Source organism: Dermacentor silvarum, chromosome 4, assembly GCF_013339745.2.
Source record: "Dermacentor silvarum isolate Dsil-2018 chromosome 4, BIME_Dsil_1.4, whole genome shotgun sequence".
NCBI classification, from domain to species: Eukaryota; Metazoa; Arthropoda; class Arachnida; order Ixodida; family Ixodidae; genus Dermacentor; species Dermacentor silvarum.
Genome location: NC_051157.2, coordinates 124,517,230 through 124,536,569, shown reverse-complemented (window position 1 = coordinate 124,536,569; position 19,340 = coordinate 124,517,230). Strand labels below are relative to the sequence as shown.

At 44.8% G+C, this 19,340-nt stretch overlaps 2 protein-coding genes across 17 annotated transcripts in view; both read right to left on the bottom strand.

Annotated features, from left to right (window-relative positions):
- Positions 1-19,340, bottom strand: part of LOC119450613 (uncharacterized) — a 151,926-nt gene that overhangs the window by 36,731 nt on the left and 95,855 nt on the right. The window lies entirely within an intron of this gene.
- Positions 1-19,340, bottom strand: part of LOC119450615 (uncharacterized) — a 275,138-nt gene that overhangs the window by 255,036 nt on the left and 762 nt on the right. The gene's annotated exons all lie outside the window — the stretch shown is intronic.

The window sequence follows — 19,340 nt, the reverse complement described above, 5'->3', positions numbered from 1 at the left end:
CCTGGCTCCAAAAAAGAAAGAAACATGTATATGAAAAATGTGTACATGCATGATTGATACAGTGGGAAGCATTTAAAAGTAAAAGTTCGCGTAAAATTTGCGCAATACGAACTCACGAGTAGGCTGTTATAAGCAAGGTGGGTGATGCTGTACAGCTAGGCGACGGAAAGGGTTTGACCATCGAAGGTACACGTAATCGTATGCACATTCTTTAGACGCCTAAAAGTCTTTTTTACAGTCTGGAGAACCTCATTGCGGTCACTGCACTTTTTCTTTTTGTGCTCATTGGGTAGACAGAGTCGAGAAGCTGATAGGATTTGGGGAGGTTAATGGACGCATGACCGACCCCCCAAAAATATAGAAAAACGTACTGAGAGACTCGGCACTCTGAAATGTCCGTCCATTCCTTTTTATGCAGTAACAAGGTAAGACTGTGTGGAGATAAAGGCCCCGCATAACAAGCCTAATCCGCATGACTTTTATATTACAGTTCATCTTGCAAGGATTTCCCCGTACAACAATGTAGAAACAGCGGTCACCAAACATCTTTCGACAGACCGCCGTGCATTTTTGCAAACGCCCTTTCTTACGGGACATAAGTTTGCGTGTTTCTCCTTACAGTTCTTCTGATACATTCTTTCTTTACCTTGAACACAAAACTTTTGTTCTTTGATCTTTAAGCCTGAGCAGAGCTCAACGAGCCAAAATTACTCTCGCAAGTGAACCGGATATTACCCGACTGAAAGCTTTTCATAGTTTCCTTATTTCAAGGCTGCGCGATTATGTCACCACGTTGCCGCTCTCTGAAAAGGTATACTTGTTTTTCTTTAGGTGTTTATTTTTTCAGCATGCGCGCGAATCTTCTGTGCTAGACGCTACAACAGGAGACAGCTATAGCTTCTGGGTTATTTTTTTCCGTTATTGCTCTCAAACCACAATGTTTCGGTAATGCTACACAACGTGACCCCGTGCAGAGCTTTCGTATATGCACCGCAAGAGCAATTAACAAGATACGTATTTGCTCAAGAAGAACTGCAATCGGCCCTATATTACAATACTAATATTATAGCATAATTCTCGCACCTTTACCGTAGACAAATACCTGCTCCTGCAGTTTTTTCTGCTGAGCATAGAAAAAAGAAGAGAAGAAAACGAGAAAGTTGTTTTATTCGAAACTTTATTGGTGGAATCAGTCTAGTACATTGTACATTAGGCTCGTCATTGATGATTTTTCTTAAAGAGAACTGTTAGTGCAGTCAAAAAATTACTTGAAACCCATGCTGTACGTTTCGTGACAGGGCTTTCCAACACTGCTTGCTGTTTTTTAATTGAATGAGAAGCGTAGTATTTTGGATAGGTCTGCATTGGAAAACATTTTTTTAAATATTGCCACGTATTAGTAATGAAAACTGTGGGACGCAAAGTGCCTGATTTATTTCAGCACCTATTTGAGACTGATACCATTCTGGTTTCTATCCTTTCAATAAACAGGCCCTTTAACCATAACAAAAAAATTGCTGAAAGCCAATCAGTTCGTGACATTTACTGCGGTACACTGTAAAATAATTTACTCCCTTAAAAGGGAGTAAGCGTGTAATAAATGTGTCGATACTTACACTGTTACACACTGCTTCAGTGCAAGGGTGTTAGGCATAAACCGATTTAGTCTTATTCGCTTTTAAGGAGTAAAGTATTTTGATGTGTAAGACCATGACGAAATGTAATTTTTTTTTCTTGTAGCAGCAATAGAACCTATTGTTGTACCATACGAAGTATGCAAACAAAGCTCATACGCAAACTTCACAGCATATAAGTTAAAATGTAAAAAAAAAGAATCTATTCCCATTTTCTGTTTGTCGGGGAAAAGGTGTGGAAGAGGGGGGCGAAGCTGTGAATTGCTCCTAAAGGAACAACTGTGAAGAGGCCAGATCTAATCACTGCCTCGTGCGTACGGGTACACTTAAACCTCTCTCTCATTAAAACACTCTATCTGCCGAAGAACTGTTTTAAAAAATAAATAAATAAATAAATAAATAAATAAATAAATAAATAAATAAATAAATAAATAAATAGTACTGCAGAAGAGCGAGCAGTGTGCACTGCTTCGAAGAAGAATCCTTCTGTTTAGATTGGGGCAGTACGCAAAGAAAGGAAGAGTACTAAAATAGAATTTTGTAATTGAAGAATGAGATAATAGTTAATATCAATTATCATGGTATAATATTTTAAAATTTGGAGGTAATATTTTGTTTTCATATTGCGGAACATAAAACGATAAAATTAACAAGACATGCCTCTGTTTCACATACAAAATTAAATATGGCATCATATACCTTCCTATTGCCGTGTCCTCTTGCAGAAGCCCCAAGAGAGGGTATGACAGGAAGCGCAATGACCAATCCAAGTTGGTGAAGGGGACCTTCAAGAAGTCGTTGTCTGTGCACGTCGAACCTACGACACTATTCATGGCCTATCCCTGTAGTGGGTTGAGTAACACCCATAGGCAGCAAAACAATTGAAACCAAACCGTTTGCATCATCTGCGCTATGTGACCTCTCGCTGTTGTGCTCTGCTATCTGAGGGCTTCACTGAACCAAACACCTCTCGACAGAGCGTCTTTCGAGCGCCTGTCGACAAATAACTAACTGAATGAAAAAACGAGGTCGAGCCATTCGCCTTCGCCATTCTTGTTCCGTGCCCGCATAACGTTAACCTGGCGCTGTGAAGTTTACTTCGCGCATGGCTCAAGCGTCTCAGCACTCGCAACAAAATCAAACGAGGAGGGCCGGATAGACTGCGAGGAAGACAAATAAAAAGCGAACAGAGAAACAACTGGCAAACGGGGGAAAAAAAGCACCGGGAAAAGCGAACCGGAAGCAAGAGCAGCCGGCGTCTGCGCGACATTCGCTGCAGCGCGTTGCCTCAAGGCCGCTTTCGCGTTATGAGAACACGAGACGGGAATGCGACCGAGTTTGCTCGGCGAGCAAACATGCATTATCCGGCGCACACTGTGGGCGAACTTCACGGCAGTACTCCCATTCCGTGCACCTCGATTTCCTGAAAGAGTGCACTGCTCGTTGCGAACGTCGTCCGCATATTTTCTTATTCGTCGTCAGTGTTCGCCTATACAGTGTTGTGAGAGAAGTAGAATGAATAGGAGGGCCGTCCTATGGCATTATTGGCGTAGACTTCCGTGCGAATGGCAATACCGTGTGTAGTCCTCAAGATTTCTGTACCCTTGTCTGATTTACGTTATATTATTTCTAGCAAATGCCTTTGAAGACAGCTACCGTAGTTAGCGTTCAGTTCGGGGAGAAGTGTATCAAAGCAGTCGGAAACAAAGAAGAAAATGAACGAAAGTGATCATGACGTCAGGTCTGATGTCATGGCGGGCATCGTTAAGTACAGCCCTGCCATAGAAATCGTCTTGCTCGCCAAAGTGCTGTTGAATAGCCCGGCTATTTTTCTATGAAAGCTCATCGTCCGACGTAACATTTGGTTTGCCACTGCGCGATAGTCCAAATGCAAACGTAAATATAGAAAAAAAAAATAGTTGAGTCTTCACGCAGACTGCGTTCGTATTAAAAAAAAATTGTGCGCTAACCCGCATCGAAAGTGCAAAACGCAGCCGTCAGCGTGATGAGACCTGTTGGAGAGTTCGAGAGTTACTTCGCAGAGGCTTAATTGCTGAGCAATTTTTAATAAATGATTACATCAAGCTATCGGTGGCCTGCGTTTATACCGCATAAAGTCGTGCAGTGGCTGCACATTTTGATTAATATTTTCGCGTATGAACATGCGCCAGCGGCTATCGCAGGAATGAAAACGCGATGTTTCGTTTTAGATGAACCGATCTTCAGCAAATATGATGGGCTCGTCGTGACAACGTATATTTGCCGAAAGTTATATATAGTACTAGGTATTGGGAGAGTTTAGCTTTGTGTTTATTTCAGACGGCGGAAGAGCGTAAGAACAACATCTACGAAACACGCCGACGTGCTCGTCTGTGTGTCTTCTGTAATCTAATGAACAAACATTGTTTGCTTGTTCCCATCTCAGAAGTATGAAGTTTGTCAACTCCACTTGTTTGGTGGGCTGCATTGACGAACGTAAAATGCGAAAAGAAAAAAGAGAAGACCAGAAAAGAAAAACAGAAGTGCTTACTGTATGAAACTCACGTGAGCAGCCAAAATAGAACTGTGATTCTTAAACACATGCTTTCAGACTGCGGAAAACGCTGAGGATCCCAGATGTGAGAACGACATACCAAGTTAATATTTTCCTCAGTTTTGGGGGCTACCCTTGCACTATCATTTTCTCTCATTTGACCAGCCTTCTCTCTTGTAGAGGGGCATGCAGGCAAATACTTCTAATCTGACAAAACTCTGTACTCTTTCATTTAAAGAGCTATCTCTCTCTCTCTCTCGAAAATCAGAGAGATAGGCCAAGAACCCGAATAGACCTGAACAGGGTGAAAATGAGGGAAAGCAGTAGTTACTTCTGCTCCAGTTTACCCTATGCTTCATTCAGAATTCTGATAGTTTCACTGATATTTCTCCATGCTAACATACATATTCTCGCAGTTGGGTGTGTTATCATGAAATTAGAGGCGCCCTTTCGAGGTGGTGACAGAGAACCATTCCTTGTGTTTCTTGGCGAGCTTACGAGTCCCGCACTGGCAACGAGCACACGCCTGCAGGAGTTGTTACCATTGTCTACAAATCGGCCCGCAAACACGAAGATTGTCTCGCGCTCCCGCGAACCATGCAATAATAGACATGAACGAAGGTGACGGATTCCTTGGGACCCTCACCACATCTGACCTGATCTTACGGCAGCGTGAGCATGCCGAAATACGACCTGTCACCGATCAGGTAGAAGACAATTACGTTACCATACCTCGACACTTTTCTCCCAGTCTCTCAACCTTCTGCCTTGGAAAGGGTGTCCTGTACAAGAAAACCTCGAGTGTCCGCGACAAAGTCTATCTGCTGGTGGTACCTGCCGACCTCCGAGATGACATTCTCCTTGCCTGGCATGATGAGCTCAGGTCTGTACACTAGGGTTTATCACGTACGCTTGCCAGAGTACGTCAGACATACTACTACCCCATACTTTCTTCCACTGTGAAGCGTTACGGGCACGACTGAGTGAATGTCAACGCAGAAAAGCGCCACCTATAAAGCCCGGTGGGTTACTGCAATCCATCGCACCAACTAGCGCGCAGTTTGATCAAATCAACATAGATCTGCTGGAAAAATTTCCATGTCAGCTAGCGGAAACAAATTGCTTATGTCGCCACAATGTACCTAACACCCTACGCCGCGACGAAAGCTGTACAATGTGCCACGGCCCACAAAGTTGCTCAGTTTTCCATAGATCGCATGAGTCCTCAGACATGGTGCCCCCTCAGAATTCATCACCGACGCCAACAGTGGAGACCAACTGTGGAGCTTTACAGACCAACTGTGCAGGACATCTTGAAGCTCCATATCTCCCTATCGTCCGCCGACCAACGGTCCTACGGAACGGTTATACAAAACCATCGCTGACATGCTGTCGATGTAAGTAGACGCTCGGCATAAAACATGGTATCAGGTCCTGCTGTACGTTGTATACGTTTGTGTACAAGACAGCCCTTCAGGAAACCACGCGATTCCAGCCGGTCGTTCCGTTTTCGCTATGGGCGCGAGGTCAGTACCATGCTGGACGCCATGCTACCGCACGACATCGACGCTTCACTTGCTTTTGACGTCGAGCAACTTACTCAATACGCAGACGAAGCTCGTCCACGCACGCGCAAACAAATCACGAAGCAGCAGGCTACAGAAGTACGGCTCTACAACCTTCGGCGTTGGTAAAACGAATACCATCCAGGTGACCAAATCTGGGTGTGGACTCCGATCCATTGCGAGGGGTTGTCTGAGAAGCTGCTTAGTTGATACTTTGGACCCTACAAAGTACTTCGCCGGGTTCGTGAAGTGAACTACGAGGTCATTCCAGAAGGTGCCGCGTCGCTTGTCGTCAGCACCACTTAGACGTAGTCCACGTTGTTCGCCTAAAACCGTATTTCGCATGAGGTGGGGGTGGTGGTGGTTAAAACATTTATTAATTATTGAGCCTTATGTTTACAGCCTATTGATGGGTTGGCTCGATATCGCGTAGGGTGGGCAGGAGCTTATGGCTCTCAGCGACTCTTCGAGCCCAGCCCCCCAGCTGCGTTTGTGCAGCCGGCTCCGAACTGGACACCGCGGCCTCCGATCGCTCTATGTCGGCTCGCGCGAGAACGCGGTGCAATCCCTACTTCACGCGACTTCTCCAGTTTAACTTCGCAGAACGCTTAATGTTGTCTGGCGCTTCCTATGAGCCCACTGCTTTGTTCTTCTGTATTTTCTAGTTAAGTAAGCATCAAGTGGACATTTATAATTGGGCGGGGGTATAAGGCCACTAGGTTTCACGAGCTAGCGCTAAGAAAGAAGTTAGGACTGTGCCTCGCTCTTTGGAAGATGCGGGCACTGAGAAAGAAAAAGCTGAGACTGAGGAAAAAGGCCTTTAGAAGATCCACGCTAGTGGTCCAATCCTTCCGATTCTTCCTGTATCAGCTCACATAACCGCGGCTAGGTTCAGGAGACGGGCAGTCATGCAAGACTCCTGGAACCTGCCATTAACAAATCTAACTGATTATCGACACCTCCTATTTCCTTGGAACAGAAAATTCTGCTATAATAGAAAACTTGAAGTCCTCTTTACGAAATTCAGATCTCGCATTCCTACATTAAACTTTTATCTGCATCGATCTGGTCTGGCGCCCTCCTCCTTGTGCTCATTACTGTGGTGAAGACGAAACAATAGAACACTTCTTCCTGTCATGCCGCCGTTTTTCCTCATTAAGAAAACATGCTTTAGAAGAAAATTTAACAGTGCTGGAATTAAATTTAACGATACCCAATATTCTATCTTTTAGTGCCTCTTCTCTCGGACACTGTCATAGGGATGTTGGTGCAGCTGTTTTGGAGTACATAATTGAATCAGGACGCTTTCCTAGCTAATTCTTAAATTTTATATGAAAAAACTCCTTTCGTCATTCAAAAATTTTCAAAAGTGATCCTTATTAGACTCCGATAATTGTTTCCCTTCAATCACCCGATTCTTGGCCAATCCCCCATAGTGGGTACGAGCCACTTTTAAAGGCACGCAAGCAAGCAAGCAAGCAAGATCCACGCCACCTTGTCCAGCTCTGTCTTGCCAGCGCTGTGAGCGTACTCAAGTGACATTTTATGACATACTTATGTAACCGAGGATCGAGGAGTCTGTGAATAGCATAATTTATAGATTTATAAGGCGAAAATATCACTGCACGCATTGGCGTCCTACTTCTTGTTGAAATGCCCAGAGAGAGAGAGGGAAAACAAGAGGTGTAAGGCAGAGAGGTTAACCACATGAAGTGTCCAGTCTGCTACTCAGCACAGGGTATGGGGTAAGGGCAGAAAAGATGAGAGAACTAGAGAACATAAAAAAGAAGGAAAGCACCAGTCCTCACACTCTATAGTTTTTCCATGAGTCCCGTTTCGTTTAAAGAGCACACTCGCGCTTTTAAAGCAGTTCGGGCCGACGCAGGCTCGGAACAGTGTCAAAGAATCCTGGTATCCGCAAGGACATGGTTGTCAGTCTTGTAGAGCGAGGTGCTGACGACTTTTCTTTGTGCATTGAAACGACGACAGTCACACAGAAGGTGCGCTCTGGTCTCTTCGCGCCCGCTAACTTGACATTATGGACTTGTGGCCATTCCTATGACGTAGCAGTAGGCCTTAGAAAACGCTACTCCAAGACAAAGACGACAAATTAGAGTGACCTTCCGTCGTTGTAAGCCACATGGAAGGCGGAGCTCGAGATGAGGATCCAGGGAACAAAGACGCTGGTGATAAAGACTGCGAATTCCGTTGGGCCAACGTAAACTCGCGAGCAAGCGTACGGAGCTTTCCCGCTGCATCTGTTCTTGACATCGGGATAGTGACGCAATTGTCACTGTCATGTGAACATCGAGTGGCTGCGTCTGCTTGCTCGTTTCAAAGGATACGACATTGACTCAGCAACCATTGGAATACGATGTCGTGTCCTTTCTCAACAGGTTGTGAAAGGACAGTTGTGAAAGGCCCACAAATGCTCATCATGAGCTACGAAACGACCTTTGGGCTTCCGAAATCCCGCTTACTGTCTCAATAGAGAAGTGGGTTCTCAGTTTATGGGGTGCACGCGCGTCGATGACTTGCATGAACTGGTCGTGCAGATATGGTTCCCATGAGATGAATTTCAAGAAGGATCGAGGCATGCTTATTGGGTGCATCTGCATGTCTCAGTTTTGTCCGGGTTGTGTCGTACGAAATGAGCTACAGAATTCCAAGTCCCAGAAGAACACCTAACGAAAAAAATATAAGACGACACGTTTTCCAGTATTTCTTTGCACGATCTGTACAGCTGACGCGCTGTGAATATTGAAGAGAAACGTTTCCGATGCTGAACAAGACTGCGGTGGGACTCTTTTCCGAACGGGGGATGAACCCGTCCTCAATATTATTGAAGCCGCGAAGCTGTTGCGGTTCACTACTTTGTATGAACTTCTTTTCTCTTAAGAATGCTTGTTTTTGGCGTTCACTCATGCGCATACTTCCCGCCAATGCCACTGTCAGAAGCGGATGCCTCGTAGCTTTTTAACAAAAGAAGACACATTGGAAGCGGTTGTCTTCGTCTACAATTTTCCAAAAGAAAACCTGCAGAAAACAGATACGACAAAAGTAAGACTGTGAAGTGAGCGAAGCACTAAACTCGCTACATTGCAACTTTTCTTAGCACAAAGACCAAGAGAAAATGCACAGACGACGTTGTTGCGCAAAGCGGAAGTGCTGCATACAAGTATAGTATACGCAGGTTCATTGACTTCAACTAAGTGACAGTCAAAAAGGAAAAAAAAAACTACATTGCATAATAACTTTAACGAGGGTGAAAATAAACGTAAAATGGCGCAAAATGTTGTCAAGCCTCAAGTAAGACGAAATTGCACAAGTTGTTTTCCTGATCTAGCCCGCAACAATCGTTCACTTCTTTAGGCGGTGCACGTGAGCGATTTTCATTATTATATGCCGTCTTTTTTGTTGCAGCACTCACTCCCTGTTTCGTCAGAATGAAAGGGGTGAATATGTGAATTTGACATGTGTGAATTATCCAACAGAACACTAGAACCACGCAGGAACTTGCAGAAACAGAGAGTGTCTGTCATATTTGAGCAAGATAACAGCACGGTGTCGTAGCTACACGATACAAGTAGACGGAAATGAACTCTCGGCAATAATTTATTTTGCGTTTGTCGCAAAACCTATCCCCGTGGGGTCCTCTTTAACGTTTATTTTTTCTTGTAGCGTTTCTGTTCTATGTTAGCCGTTGTCTGCCGTGCAAAAAGATAACGAAAAGAAAAGAAGTATAGAACATGTAAAATTGAGACTCACAGTTTTTTTTCGAAGTCACATCGGCAAATACACCATTGAAAAGCATATGGCGACTATTGGCAGAACAGAGGGGCCAGCACGCTGAAATGATACGCTGTATTGTTACTAGTGACATATGCTCTGATGCCTGTTGGGGCACGCAAAGGATTTCAGCATTTCAAGGCGGAAAGTTCGACAACCTCCCACGGCGAAACTAGGGCATTCGTAAAATTTTGAACTATGTCCCGCCCTTTCTCTCAACGGCACGTGGGTTAGACCGAAGTCCAACGACCTCCACGTCACTCGAACAGGCAGCGTGATGTGTGTCGATCGCTGCGCCAGTGTGAATGCAGGCGAATAGAGTAGTAGTTCAATGACATGCTGATCGGTTGAACAAGAGTTTCTGACAGGCGCCGACCTACTTATGAGTCGGACTTTGGAGTGCTAGAGCCGAAGAACGTAGCTGAGGCATCTCAGGCCGCCTTGCAAGAGAAACACTAGAGAACGCAAAGAAGTAGATTAACTAAAGTTGTACGATCTGCCCGCAGAGCAAGCTCTCTGACCCCTGACTATACGTCTTCCAATACGGCCTTCCAAAAATCAAACAGTTTGCCGTTCCGAGAACAAAAAGAACAAACAAAGCTAACGGCGTTGATAGACGTAGCACTACACGACGGCGGAAAAAAATCTCTATTCCTCAGTGACACGAATACGCGAGAACACAAGTGTGAAACATGCCTGCCGTAAACAAGGGAATTGTGTGTTCATCCACAAATACAATCAAACAGAAATCTCTCAAGCCTTCGACATAAGTCGGAGTTTGAAATTCAAACAAGCGGGCAATTCTCCAGTGCAAAAACTTTGCTATTCATTCATAATTATTGAATTTTTCTTGTACCTTTGGCACGGAGAATAATTGTATACAAATAATGATGTTGGCACTGAATGTATCGTGTGCTCAGCAATATTATTTGCAGAAAACGCTATATTTAATGTACACTTGGGAAGAGTTTCATAGATGTATTTAATATTATTTTTATAATTATCAACGGAGTTTATTTTTTATAGATCGTCCCTTTATCCTCGTGCGCTGATTTGCTCTAGACTTCGCTCTCGCTCTATCACACGCATAAAAGAACACTTATTTAGAACATTGGAAATTGTGAAGTTTCTCGGTCCTGACATATTCGTGTCTTGTGCAATAATTGTTTTCGTAGAATAAGAACGCACATAAGCGCTTAAATATAATAGTGTCTTAAGAAGAAAACACGGCGACTCATGTTGAATGACGGATGCTTCAAGACTATGACGCTTATGAGCGCCATACTTCTTCTTTCTGGGGTTTTACGTGCCATAGTTTAGAGTGGTGGTTACAGCACGATATCATCATGAAACCAAGCTGAAGTTCGGTTTAATTCAAATAACAGAAATAAATTTTTTGTGGTGTGAGCTCATTTTCATAATTGAAAAAGGTATTTCTCTTTGCACAGTATCAGAATGCCACAGCTCTCTCTCTGCCGCCGTTGAACACTTATGACGTAGTTATCTACGGCAGTCTAGCATTCCCAGTGTCTCTGAACCTATCTGGGCCGAGAACAATTTATGTTTTTGGGTCATCGAAGTGTCATGTGAAATGTGAACTTGTCCCGAGTTTCTCTCGAGGGAGCGGCGAACACCCTCGTGTACAAGAAAAAATTCAGTGCAATTAAGGAATTTGGAAACATTTGAATTTAGTTCACCATTTATGGGACCACGTGTCATTCGAACATTTAGTAGTGATCGCATCGCTTCGATTTGTTCTGTGTGGAGGCAGCTTTGTTCATTTGATAATTTTCCTGGAAACTCACATCATGTCGTTATGTTCACCGCTCACTACTATTGCGTCGCTTTCACGGCATTAAGAAAGTGCTTTGAATCTGGCTGGCGACCTCACGCTGTTTTCGAAGTTCGAGGTGATTTTCGCGTTGCTAGCTTGAAAACACTGATTTAACGCAGGAGGACGTAGACACATACTTTACTGACGCGGGCTTATACCCCAGAGGTGAGACAGGGACTCCTACTTATATGGCTGTCGCGACAAACCGGGGGAGACCGACCGCAGCAGCGTCCGTACGCACGACTTCAAGCGCCACGGCGGAATCTGCGGCCATAGCCCTAGCCATCCGAAACGCTGAGGCCAACAGCCAGTCGGCTTATATACTCACAGACTCGCAAGACGCCTGCCGGCTCTTCCTTCGGGGACTTCTACCGGCCGGGGTCCTTCGCATACTAGGACCAAGCCTCCAAATGGACCACGGGATAACCTGGTGTCCCGCGCACACCGGAGTGGAAGGCAACGATCGGGCGGATCATCTGGCTCGAGGTATAACAGGCCGAGCCGCGATACATACCGCTCGAACGGACGCCTCTCCGACACCCGGCAGCACACCGAGAGACATGCTTGAGGCACAACGACTAGGAAGACGAACCAAAGCTCCACCTTACCCCAAGCTTAACAGGCGACAGGCGAGGGACTGGCGCCGAAGACAGACAAACACCTACCCACATTTACTTGACTGCAGAAAATATTTCCTAGCAAACACAGCGACAAATGTCCGTGGTGTGACTCCACCCCGACACTAGAACACATCACTTAACAATGCACGCAGCGTCCGGCAGACGCCGTCTCGCCGCTACTTAACGATACACTTAGCAATTGGTCGTGGGAGGCGCGACTCTCCGAACTGGACTTGGGAAGCCAATTGGCGACCCTCGACCAGGCCCGGCGCGCCGCAATAGCCAGTGGGGCCCTGGAAGAGGGGCTCAACCCACAGTGACCAAGCACGATCCTAATTTAAATAAAGTTGTTTCTCTCTCTCTCTGATTTAATGTTCACGCTTTTTGCGTGTACCAATATAAGCGTAGGGCCCTCAAGTGTTTTACAGTAAACGGCGCGTGTGATTTGTCTCTGAATTATCGTGAAGGTGAGTGTCGTTTTATAAACAAGCATCATTCGTGGGGTATTTTAAGATTTCCCAGAAAAAAGAAAAGTTGGTCTCGTCCTTGAGGGCTTCGCGGCCAATGAAGTCTAAAAGGCCAAACTACACGTACGCTTACCGGCGCGCGAAAACTGACACCCACGCGCCTCACGCTTGTGCAGGTGGTGCAAGGGCGATCGTACGCGTCGAAGCGCGTTGAGAGCACAGATATCTTCTCCAGACAAATGTCGCTACCTTGGCTCCCTCACAAATGTACGAAACGATGTATACCAAGACGAAAATAGGTAGCCAAGTGGGCGCGCGTTGGCGCGTGTCTTGTAGGTCCAAACCGCCGTATCTCGCGAGGCGTGGCAAGCGCAAGGCGCGTGAGCGCGAGCTGGAGTAGTGCCTTAATGCGTACGTGGAGTAGTGCCTTAATGCCATAATCGTGTTAGTGCAACGTCAGTAGATGGCATGGACAAAGTTGCATGTGTGCAGCAGACCGCTGACTCGCAGACGCAGCATGACGAGTTTATGTGACTGAACGCATGACTAGAATGTTAGAAAATAATTTATTTGGCCTCTTTTACGTTTGCGTTATAAAGTTAATTGCACACTCTTTCACTTGTTAAGCGTGTCTCTTCGACAGAAATACATTCTAGATGGAGCAGGCATTTAGCGTATGCATTCGCCTGGTTTGTGCAGCGTCGGCACATGGCGTTAAACGTGACTAACAGGGGTTGTCTTTGTTCTGCAGGACATGAAGAATGCCGTACATTAGCTGCCTCCCACAGTCGTTGCAAGCGTGCTCCCCGCTTTGGCGAAACGTGCGGAGAGCAGTCAGAGATTCGGTTTCACGTTACTTAATTACAGCAGTCACCCGAATGCAACGTACACATGAATAAATTACTACATCTGCAGCTACAGGACAGCTAAGCAGGCCTTTCAATGAAACTTCGACACAGACTGCTTCGGGCCAAACAATGATGCCACGTGCACGCATCAGAACGTTATTGCAGAATCAGACAACTCTTGTTAACACCCATAACGTCCGAACAAGTGCAATCATATTTGCCAGCTGGTATAAAAACGGAGATGCGAGATGATGGCAGAAAATAAGGACGTTATCTGCTACGCTAATGCAACCACGTTTGTTTTGTTATCCACGCGCGCAGCCTCTTGTTGGCTTCTTTCCACATGTGAGGCCAGCGCTTGCGACGCCCGCTAAGCATCCACGATTCTTGGTTTCAAACCAACAATCGATTGCATCATCTTGCATACATAGCTGTCACTGCGTTACAAGTGCAAGAAAACCGGTTTGCATAGTACAGACGTTTGATCTACCCAGTAGTATTGGCGAACGCTTATCTGTTCTTTGTATTCAAGCGCTAACTTACGACATGATAACTATGTGATATCTGTTTACACGGAGTGATCTACTAGGTATCGCTAAAGCGCACGAACCTAGTAGCAAACAACTCGTTAGTGAAAGACTGAGAATGCTGCAGCCGTGTGTGTCACCACTAGCATCCTGCTATCACCTGTGAGGGCAACAGAATCAAGGGGTTGATCAAGAAGATTGCGGTAAATCTGTGGAAGTAAAGCATAAGTGACATTTCCATGCGCAAAAAAGCACAAAATGATGAAGTATATTAGGCTGTAATATTCAACGATACATTCCCCTCCCTAAGTGTAAGGTAGCAAACCGCGTGCAACCTGACTAATCTACCCGGCCTTTCCTTTTCTGTCTTTCTCTCTCTAATATTCCACTGCACTGTACGGCGTTACGGATCTTTTTCGTCGACGGAATCGGTCCCTCCGGGCGCCGAATGATAAGAAGCAAGTAAAGAGAAGTAAATTGTTTAAAAGGCTCCCACGGGGTATTAGAGGCTCAATAACTTTTCAAAAACGTGATGAAGCAGGGAGGGTAAAGCCTAACGGACAATAATTAACATCTGAGAATCAACCAGTGGCAGTGCGACGTCATTAAAAGGGAGATATCGCAGTAGGCAGTGTTGGGATACGGCATTGCTCTGAGACTCAGTTCGGCCCCAATTCTTAGACCTTGTTTGGTTTAGGTTAACGCATATAATGGCGGCATTCGCCACGGCTCGCTGTTTTCCTACCGCAATTCCTCATTCAGCTGCCCAGCTACTGAGGGTATTAAGTGCAACAAACAAGTCCCAGAACACGTGTGGCTTCGAAATGAGAGTGGTTTACTGGTATGCTCTATCTTCAACTGCAATACTCCACGCCCACAACTACACTTGTTAGATTGCTGAACCTTCTATAAGTTTTAGCCTAGCAGGCGGTGGAAACATATGGAGGAGCGAAGCATGCTTATAGCAAATGAAAGGTCATTAGTAAAAAAAAAAGGCGGTGGGGTGGAGGGCCGAGGACATGCAATAGAAAACAGCGTGCGCCTCAAGTTTCGTTCACACACCTGCTAACATTACTTTTCGCGCTGTTTCTGTATCCGCGCAAATAGAGCATCTCGTGGTCGTAAGAACAACTGCTCATTAAAAGGCCACATCGATGCACTAAGACATGTGTATTGCTGTTTTAACCACCGTTCCACCAGACTGCTCCGCAATATATAGATTTCTTTTTCGAGCTAGTATATGTAATCGTGCTAAATTTGGGCTATACCAACAGTTTGGAAACTTCATTCTTGCTCCATGGAAGAGAGACTGCTTATATATTGCTGCGAATATTAAAAATGCAATCTACCCTCCAGCCGATTTGCAACAAATGAAGTTCCCGAGATGAAGTTTGCTTTTTCTTAAGAGGGGAAAATGCATGTCCATCAATTGTTTCACGGGCTCAAGCAAGAATGGGTAGCAGTTTCGGCACAGTTGGCGTTCAATGTTCTTTCAGTGTTTTCACGATAATAATGAGGGATTAAGAAGACTACATTATAGCTTAGTGCATTCTTACCGGATGTTGCTGCAACTCACAAAGCTGTCAGCTCCAAGGGATAAAATTCGCAATCAGAAAGATATTGGCATTAGCAGAGCTGAAGATGATTGACGCTTTGCACGTAAGAACCACCACCGATTATGGAGCCGCAGGGGCTCACACAGCACCGTCCAATATTGTGCGACTATTGTAATAAAATTGTAAGGCGCGTCTTTTCCGACTTAACCCGCCGTGGTTGCTTAGTGTATATGGTGTTGGGCTGCTGAGCACGAGGTCGCCGGATCAAATTTCAGCCACATTTCGAGGGGGTCATGCAGAAAACACCTGCGTACTTAGATTTAGGTGCACGTTAAAAAAACCCCACGCGGTTCAAATTAATCCGAAGCTATTAGCGCTATGAGATGCTCTGGTGGCGCGGATACAGAAACAGCCAGAAAAGTACTGTTAGCAGGTATGTCAACGCAACTTGAAGTGCATGTAGTTTTCGGTTTCATCCTTCCCGGGCCTCCACTACGGAATTTATTAACTACGGCGTGCCTCATAATCATATCGTGGTTATGGCAAGTGAAAGTCCATAATTTCATTTAATTAGACTTTTTCCGGCATGAAAGTCATTCAGTACATGTGCATTTTGTTTCATTTTTACTGCAAGCCTCCTGCAAAAGATGCGCTTGCTAGAAGCGAACATTAAAAAAAACTTCTTCTTCACTTGTTATGCCTGTTTGCTATAATGTGATGAGGAGTATATTTCAGTGGGAACAGATCGCTATTCAAAGCATGGGATTCTGCTGACCAGTCACTGTGAGATGCCGATATGACCATGGGTATGAAGTTTAAAAAATGCCTCAGACACTTTATTATATGGTTATAACTTGCGACGCTACTTCTATTTATTACCATGTTACCAATAAGTGTATTGGTTTGTTTGTTGCACGTGGAAGCAAAGCGGGGTGCCGCCAGCACTGGGCATCCTCCTGAAGACTACAGCAGTAGAAAAAACGCTGATAACACGGACGCAAATAAACAAACACATGCCGACAACATGCGTCCGAAAATGTGAGTACGCAGTAAATATAGGGCAGGAGATGAGAAATGCAGATATAAGGACTAAAAGCGTTTAATGTCTCTAGAACACTATTTACCCCACTACATGAAGGAACTCCCATTCCTGGCGACGTTGTAGGTGTTGAAGAAACAAAACATTGTAGTGGAACCCACGGTAAATGATTCCAAAAGTCATTAATAACTTTCTTATTTCCCTCTGCCGCTTATCTCCAGGCCATCTCGTCATTTCCTGTAAACCTTATGCGCCAATCGATGACAACATTGAAGAAATTTTCACTGTGTAGGCGCTTCTTGAAGCAAGCCATACGTTTTTAGCAGGGATAATACGGTGGAATCAGGTGCAATTGATTGATCATGTGTGTAATTAAAATAGGCACATGATCTGGTGATTCAAACTGCGTTCACACCCGCAAGCGCGGGCCTCTCATGGAGTCATCACGCCGCGCGCGGCTGCTGCCACTTTCGCCAACCAATCTGGTACCCCTTTACGTCCTCCCCCACATCTGCGGTATCTACACTGCTCTTCTTCTCTCCTGCTCCTTACCCTTGTTTCTTCTCGAGTTTATAGCGTGACATCACTGTACGTTTAATCATTTAAAGAGCGTCATGTAGACAAACAGATCTATCGCAATAAATGTAACCCGCCAATAAGCATGAATCATGGCAGGCTCTTGCGTCACGCTTTCGCGCTTTACGTTCGCTCGTGTATTCGCAAGCACATGCTCCGTCTTATGAATAATTGTTTGGCAGATAAAAAGCTGAAGAAAAAGAAAAACAGAGTATCCATGGGTAGCAGAAGCACCATTGTAGATCCCGTGGTTCAGAAAGGAGCGCACATGCAGACCACGGCTCTAAGGAGCGCCAGAGCGTTTTTGTGCATGCACTCGGATCGGGCTAGCCAAGACGCATGTTCATGCGCAAGCTCTGACAAATATTAGCACTTAAAACGGTGCTGCGTGTGTCTTTTTTATTTTGTATCATTTGATTGGTTGTGTGTGACTGCAGAAAGTGCAGAATATGGCGTTTGAGGACGTTGCAATAGCGACTGTTTACGGACGTTTAAGAAATTTGTTTGTTGCCAGAAACCTTTCGCATATCGCTTCATATTATCGTTCTTTGATCACTGGAAATTTATTGTTTGTAGGTAAACACGCAGTGCAATGGTTGCAAATATCTCCAATTTGATTGGAATAAATGACTCACTGTGTGTGCACAGTAAAAAAAAAATACAGGTTTGTGAATTCGTACGAGTTCTACGATTCTGGTATGGTCAAACGATAAGCATTACTGAATCTTCAGTGGTCGCTTTAAAAATTAAGAAACATTGAGGCTGCTTAATTTATCCGAGTGGAATGTTTGACATACGACGGGGACTTGTTGAACGGGAAATAGACATCGATTTGTTCAACTGCATCCAAACGCGGGACTAGGTGAGTTCGTTGAGAATTTCGTGTTGATGAGCAATGCGAAACTGGCAGCAGACCGAGGCTCCTAAAGAAGTCGAAAGGTGTACTAAATACAAGGATGGGCTGATATGCAGGAATTATAGCAGCTGTGCCGATGGTCACAGGGACATGCACACAGACAACGTCGCAAGTGCATCCGACCTGAGGTGCTACGTTGCGTCGGCTTTTGTAGTAATTTTCTATCACACAATTGAGGGATTAAGCATACGCGCGGACACGCGCGGGCAAAGTTCCTACAGGAGCAAGGATCGGAGTTCCAGCAGAATGATGTGTGATGGGAGACCATCGAGATCTGCAGTGCGCTTAGTGCGAGATGAATATCTGTTTGAACCAAACATGCGTTTATGCACAAGTTGAGCATGTGAAATTTCACTCAAGAGCATGTATGCCTAAGATGACCTGTATAATAAATAATAATAAATATAATACGCTCTAAAATATGGAGGCGAGGCAGTTGAAAGGGCAATCTGGGTTGCTTTTCTAGAGTGTGCGCGTTGCATTGGATCGAAAAGGAGCAGAATAATAAAACGGTTAGCTCGTTTTGAACCGTGGAGGTTACGTCAAGTTCCACGACGGCTCTCACTTTAAGCAACAAGCAGGCTGGACATGCAGGTAAATGTGGTTGTCACAAATTGTACAAGGACTCGAGTTTTCTTAATGCACTGGATGGTAATCCGCGCTTTCTTGAACTCCAGCGTGGACTGTTGATGGCGCAAACATACATTGGGCATGCATAGCTTTAGTGGACAGGGTTTTGATAAGTCCCCGTAAGGGTGAACTAGAGTTATGGTTTCTGGATCAGGAAGTATTATGGTGGTGTCGCACATTGCACCGAACAATAATATCACTAAACATATAGCCATAGAGAATACATATATCAACCATAAATATACTCTTCAAATTACTTGCACGAGAAAGCAGTGCGGGCGAAAACTATACTGTCTTGTGCTTTTTTTTCATATCTTGAATAGGTATTACGTTGCCAATCATGACAGCTTGAACACGCACCCAAAGGCGGACGCAGTACCACTGTCTTCTGGGCAGCTGTAGTATCTATATGTGGTCACACTCTGATTGACGAAAATGCGTTAGTGGCAAACAAGATTAAAAATGAAAGCTACGGGTTGATGTCATCTACGTGTATTCATGCATTCTGCCAGTACTATTCAGACAGCATATTCAGAAACATTATATTATCTACCCTGAACAGACATAATACTCCAGGGAAATTATTTGCCCAATATCTGAACGTCATGCCTACAAACGTATGTGCTTGAATGAGGTATACCATTGCAAGTAGGCACTGTTAAGCAGTTGTGATTTACTCCTGTTAAACTACCATGCAACAAATACATCACCAGATTGATTTCACCTTACATTTGGTGCAACTCAAGGATACCTGTTCATAATACCCTACGGCATATAAAGTGTAAATAAAGCGCAAGAAACAGTGA